The sequence below is a fragment of the Schistocerca piceifrons genome, chromosome X (assembly GCF_021461385.2).
Source record: "Schistocerca piceifrons isolate TAMUIC-IGC-003096 chromosome X, iqSchPice1.1, whole genome shotgun sequence".
Classification (NCBI taxonomy): Eukaryota; Metazoa; Arthropoda; class Insecta; order Orthoptera; family Acrididae; genus Schistocerca; species Schistocerca piceifrons.
Genome location: NC_060149.1, coordinates 514770147 through 514776620, shown reverse-complemented (window position 1 = coordinate 514776620; position 6474 = coordinate 514770147). Strand labels below are relative to the sequence as shown.

Sequence of the window (6474 nt, the reverse complement as noted above, 5' to 3'; positions counted from 1 at the left end):
ACCTGCGACTGTAGCGGTCGTGCGGTTCCAGACTGTAGCGCCTTTAACCGCCCGGCCACTCCGGCCGGCAACATCACTATCGATAAAACAACAAGGAAAATGCGAGGGTACACTTAGGGGTGTCCATGAGGGCACATACTGTTACAGCCATATTGTCCATCCTGTTTGTACACTATAGCAGGTCGAATAGAACACTTGCATTGCTGTATTGTGCAGCTGTTTCCGAATTGCATCTGTCACCGCTTACTTTCGCATATACTCCTGAATGCATTGAAATCACAATTAACAATGTCCAATCTATCCTCTCATTACGAATAGACATACATATTTTGTTTTTCGTTTTTATGTGAATAGTAGTTTGATTACTTCCCACAAATGTATGTCAGAACATAAGCCACGATACCTTTACATTCAAGCAGCAGATTGTGCACCACCAATTAAATGTTGCAAAGTGGCCCACGGATCATCAAATAGGGAAAGACTCTTACTGAATTACTCTGCTCTGCGACTGAGGACAGGTGATTGAATATTGGAGTGTGAAACCAATCTCCAACCCAGCAATGTATCACCACGTGCTGTGATAATGTAGTAAACATACAATTTCTATCCTGCGCCATGTACACTAGCTATTCATATCTCTAGTGCTATGCATTCGGTAGAAATGATGTCTATGATTTGGAATCAAGTCTTTCTATTCAACCACATACCTGCATTGGATCCTATGGAGAAGTCCTTTAATGATTACAGCCACTAGTGAATCATATTTCTGGCACTCTCATATCTCGAAACGAGCCACCTTTCTCGAACATATCTGCTACAGTAAAATTCCAACATGGTTTTAGGTAGCCCCTATGCATCTTGAAACTACCCCTCAGATTCTATGTTACAGACCCTGTAGCTGTGGGCATGTGATTGTTCCAATGTAAGTCGGAACTGAGTACAAGTTGGAGAAAGGTATATCTACCACCTTTTACAACCTGTAGGCCAAGTTGAGTTACTGTGACAAAACTGTGGTTTTACCATTGAACAGAAACGAAGCATGCTGCTGCAACACGAGATAGTATAAAATACAGAACGGGAACTGGGGAAAGGACGTGGATTTTCCTACTGCATTGCGGTGCTTCTCTAAACAACATCCAGGTACTACATCAGAGATCCATGTCCCTCAGGGCCCATTCACACCTATCACCCCAACATTCTATCATTGTTATTCTGTTCCATCCACCAGAGAAAAATTACGAACTATAAAAACTCCACTAACTTCATCCGATAGAGAACTCGACAAGAATTTGACCGCGTCTCTCTCCTCCCATAGATCGAAAACAAATGCCGTATGCATGCTTGCATCGAGCACTTATGACGATCCTATTGAAAATACAGGTATTGATCCACTGCACAGACCAGTTTAAAGTTTCATCACCTGTATTGTAGCAGGATGACCGCATCCAACAGACTATACTGTAAGCCGCAAGAGACACTTTCTGTGACCGTGTCGTAGTTTGAAACATTGTTTTCTTCTACCGTAACATGCTGTGTACACTGCCATGCATTTTGTTTTTCCGCCACGGCTTAGAGGTCTGCGTCAGGTTCTAAACTGACATTAACAAGTTCTGATCCATTGCCTCTAGCAGAAAACTAGATGTTGCATGGTGCAAATCACGTTGTTACTGTGGATAAAATAATGCGCCACACACACACACACACACACACAGGATGATTTTAAATAAAAGACAGTTACAACATAAGGAAACTGGAAGAGTTTGTCGTCGTTGTGGAGAGTTTCCAAACTGCTGTCCGATAGTGACTGACGACTTCTACATTGAAACTCATCAGTCACAGTGACGGAATAGCTGATGGTTCTGCATTTCGTTTCGTCTGATTCTTTACATTGCAGTAATGTACGTGATTGCTATCCATCCCCAGAAGTTGTAATCCCTCCACAAAAACACTTTCTCCAACTCAAAGAAGCAATGTCAGTCAATCATTATGTGGTAAACAACAGTATATCAGTGGACGGATGGGGTGGTAAAGACACCACTGATGTACTCTAATAATAAGCATCACAGTTGATAGTGGAAACAATTTTAGCAGTTTTACTGTAATTTCAACACTGAGCAATGCTGCAACAGCATGTTTCCCAATTTCAGTATCATAGCTAAACCGCCCCCTCTCTACTTTGCGAATATCATTGCAAATGTAGATTGATGACTGTGCAGTATGTCCAATGACTGTTAATTGTCGAATGTATACATCATCAAAGTATACCACGCAGCGCTTTACGTATTTCTAACGCCTCGAGCATAGTGCTTAATTTACAATCTGTCTCTGTGCTGATGGGGTCACAGAGTATTCTCGCAGTCGTAGGGTAAAATTAGAGACTGAAAGACCCCCTTACACTGTCATTGACCAACCCACTCTGTAGCACCATTACTGATTTAATTTGCCGGCCTGTGTGGCCGAGCGGTTCTAGGCGCTAGATTCTGGAACCGCGCGACCTCTACAGTCGCAGGTTCGAATCCTGCCTCGGGCATGGATGTATGTGACGTCCTTAGGTTAGTTAGGTTTAGGTAGTTCTATGTTCTAGGGGACTGATGACCTCAGAAGTTAAGTCCCATAGTGCTCAGAGCCATTTGAACTATTTGATTTAATTTGCAACCGACCAGAAGTAGACTGCTACATTCCATGTCTCGTGAATGAATGGAGGTTGTCGAGTCCTTGCCCATCCAGGTACATTAGATTTCTCCAGATGCACCAATGTCGAGGGGGTTAGCACCCCTCATCGGTGTATAGTAACAGATTTGAAAGTGTTGTGATGTAATAGCAGACGATTAAGAAGAACAAGAAACGGGAGATTTTTATGCGTGATGGAGCTCCAGATGGATGGAGTTCGAAGCATTTTACGTAAATCAACTACGCTATCAACTGTAAAGTATTGTTCTAGAGTCTAGGATCAGTGCCTTGAAAGTACTGGTAAGAGAGATCATAAACACACGCACTTAAAACAGGCTATAATGTTCGGTTGCTTGAGTTTGCGGCCTATCAGTCCTGTGGAATATATTTCCAGCGTATGACATACATCCTTCTTGCAGGTTTCTCTACGATAAACTATGGTATCGAACCGTAAAACGAGCACAACACTTCCTTAAAACAGTGGCTCAGTGTGATACATGTCCAATATAGCTTTCCAGAAATGTACAGCATCCACTGTCCACATCTGATCACAGTTCAGCAATTATACTATGCCCACATCAGTCCTATATAAAATGCTCGTTAGTAACGGAGACTACCTCTTACAAGGAAACAGATAAACGCATACCAGCGGCATCCGACATGTGAAATTACAAGTCATGCCACCTCTAACTATGTAAAGAGCACATCTGTCAAGCAGATGGATACACAGGGGATTGTAGTGTCTCACATACACCTATCGCTAACTTAGTTATGAAACTGAAGTATCGATTTTACGCGTAAGATGCGACGGGAGAATGGAGTACATCGCATAAATTATCGTTCATTTAGAGGAATGTGTCACATTTCATCACATGTGAAATGGAAGTCCTCTGATGACCGAGAAGTTTACTGTTAACGATCGCAAATAGACACTGTTCTAAGACCCACACAGAACAACCGGTTGTATACAATTCGAATGCAGGCTATGTCACACATCAGACGTATCCTGACGGAAAATCAGGGGAAAAAATGGTCAAATGACCTGCAGCAACTTCTCCCTCCTTCTCTCCCTCTCTCTAGAATGAATCATCAGTCTACCATTAAATCGTACCTCGTTACAACTCCATCTCAACTGACCAATCCATCCACTCTATGTCATCCTTTAATGCAGAAGCAAGTAAGTTTAGAATCAGATGGTTCTCTGTCTTCCTGAAAAGCGCCAAATACAATAGTCAATTCACGTGTATCACTGTTTCCTCAATAGACATGCAATAGAATACTGGCTCAATGGAAAAAAAGTGACTGTTTCCCTGGTTCCCTTGGCTTCTATTTCGATGTTTTATCGGATACCTCTTGCTGTCACATGCTTGTTCCCTTGTACAAATTGTTCTGCTCCAAACAGAAGACATTCAAGTTCTTCCCCAATTTCCCTGCATTTCGGTGTAGGCCTATATTCCATCAATATATACGTTATTTTCCGCAGTTCTATCGATTTTTTATGTCAGTTCTACCCATGCAATCATGACGTAACCTCTCATTCCATGTTCTAAAATTGTTTGTAAATGTAGTACAGCTGTCAACACCTAGCGCAAATGCACTGATTGGAAGGTATAGTATAGCACAGTACTTGATTGGATCCAGTCGCCTCCACCCCGCATATTCCACATTTGCAGAGTGACTGCTCTGTTTTCTGTATATCTGTGTATGTGCATGTGTCGCAGACACCGTTGGTTACCACATAATGATTGACTGACATCGCTTGTTTGTATTAGAGAAAGAGTTTTGGTGGAGGGACAACACCTTCTTGAGATGGATAGCACTGAAATGGCGATCATGTACATGACTACAATGAGAGGAATCAGTCGAAACGGAATACCAGAACTATCAGCTATTCCCTCACTGTGACAGATGAGTTTCAATGTAGAGGTTGTCAATCACTTTCGGACAGCAGTTGGGAAAGTCTCCAAATGCCGAAAAACTCTTCCAGTTTTCTTATATTGTAACTCTCTTTTACTTAAAATCATCCTGTGTCTGGTGTGTTATTTTAGCCGCAGTAGCAACATGACTTCTAGTTTTCTGCAACAGGCAGTGGATCAGAACGTGTTAATGTCAGATTAGAACCTATCAGAGACCTCAAAGTCATGGTAGTAAAACAAAATGTATGGCAGTGTAGAAATCATGTTACAGCAGAAAAAAACAATGTTCCAAACAGCGATGCAAGGTCACAGGGAGTGTCTCTAGCGACTTCCAGCATAGTCTGTGGGATACGTTCATCCTCCAACAGTACAGGTCATGAAACATAAAACTGGTCTGTGCAGTGGATCGATAGCTGTAAAATTAATTGGATCGTTACATGTGCTCAGTGCCAGCACGTATGTAGTATTTGTTTGTAGTTTGCTGAAGCACCTCAATGCAGTAGCAAAATCCATGTCTTTCCCCCAGTTCCCGTACTGTCTTTTATACTACCTCGTGTTGCAGGAGCCGGCTTCATTTCCGTCAAATGGTCAAAACACAGTTCTGTCGCAGTAACTCAGCTTGGCCTGTTTCTACACGCGTTGTAGAAGGTGGTAGATATATCTTTCTCTAACTTGTACTCAGTTGCGACTTATATTGGGATAATCACATGGCGAAAGCTGCAGGGTCGGTAGCATAGAGACTGAGGGGTAGTTGCAAAATTCATAGGGGCTACCTAAAACCATGTTGGAATTTAACTGTATCAGATACGTTCGATGAAGGTGGCTCGTTTCTAGATATGAGAGTGCCAGAAATATGATTCACTAGTGGCTGTAATCATTAAAGGACTTCTCCATAGTATCCAACGCAGGTATGTTGTTGAATAGAAAGACTTGATTCCAAATCATAGACATCATTTCTACTGAAAGCGTAGCACTAGAGATCTGAAAAGCTAGTGTACATTTCTTACGACCTCAATCATCACACCATCTACTACTGTTTGCGATCCTTCTCAATCAATCATCGTCTATAACTCAGTGGATGTATCGCAGAATCTATGATGTGGCATCGAGATAGAATACGTTACAAATACTGCAGAAATATGTAGTGGAGGCGGTGTGAAGGAGTTGCAGATAGCTGGTCCATACCACACTGTTTAGCCGATCACTTTCAAAATTCGGTAATTTTATTACAAGGGTGCACCATCTGTGACACATAACCACAATGCAGCTCTGATAATATACACTCTGGCAATCACTTTTTATACTGAGTGTCTTGGTATTTGTCTGGAAAAACCACGTCATTTGTAGGTAATGTCATATGTGGATTTATAAAGCTGGTATAGCTTTTATCATGGATACTTGCGTGCAGCTGTAGAACCGAGACTGCTTGTGATGGTAATATGATTGTGTTTTATTTAACATACAGCGGTCTGTAAGACAATCACGCCTCTCTTCCCAAGACACTGTGGTAGCACTAGCAAGAAAAGCTTTTGAGACATGTCCACCCATCATTGATTTTAGGCCAGTATTATTTTGTATCGCCTGCGATCAGTTACTGATGAAGTATTATCAACATGTGCAAAGGAAATGACTATGCCCAGTTGTAAGGATGGTATGGATTTGACATGGAGTACTGTGATAGCAAAGGGAAGAGTATGTCAAGTCATAAGAACGGTACCGATATTACTATTTCCAGAGTCACAGCCGTCAACAGGGTGTATTTTTGATACTACACTCATTGCCGAATGTCATTCAACTGAGACCGCAATCGTAACATTCAGTTGTAAGTACGAGGATAAAATATATGCAAGACCGTTTTTTTTTTCCTATGATGCTTCTGTCTGTTTGT

General features: G+C 41.8%; 1 non-coding gene across 1 annotated transcript; it reads left to right on the top strand.

The window, feature by feature from the left end:
- Positions 1 to 2446: 2446 nt before the first annotated feature.
- On the top strand, positions 2447 to 2530 carry Trnaq-cug. Its single transcript is given in 2 exon segments — positions 2447 to 2484; positions 2496 to 2530. It is a non-coding gene; the product is annotated as a tRNA-Gln (tRNA).
- Positions 2531 to 6474: the final 3944 nt, after the last annotated feature.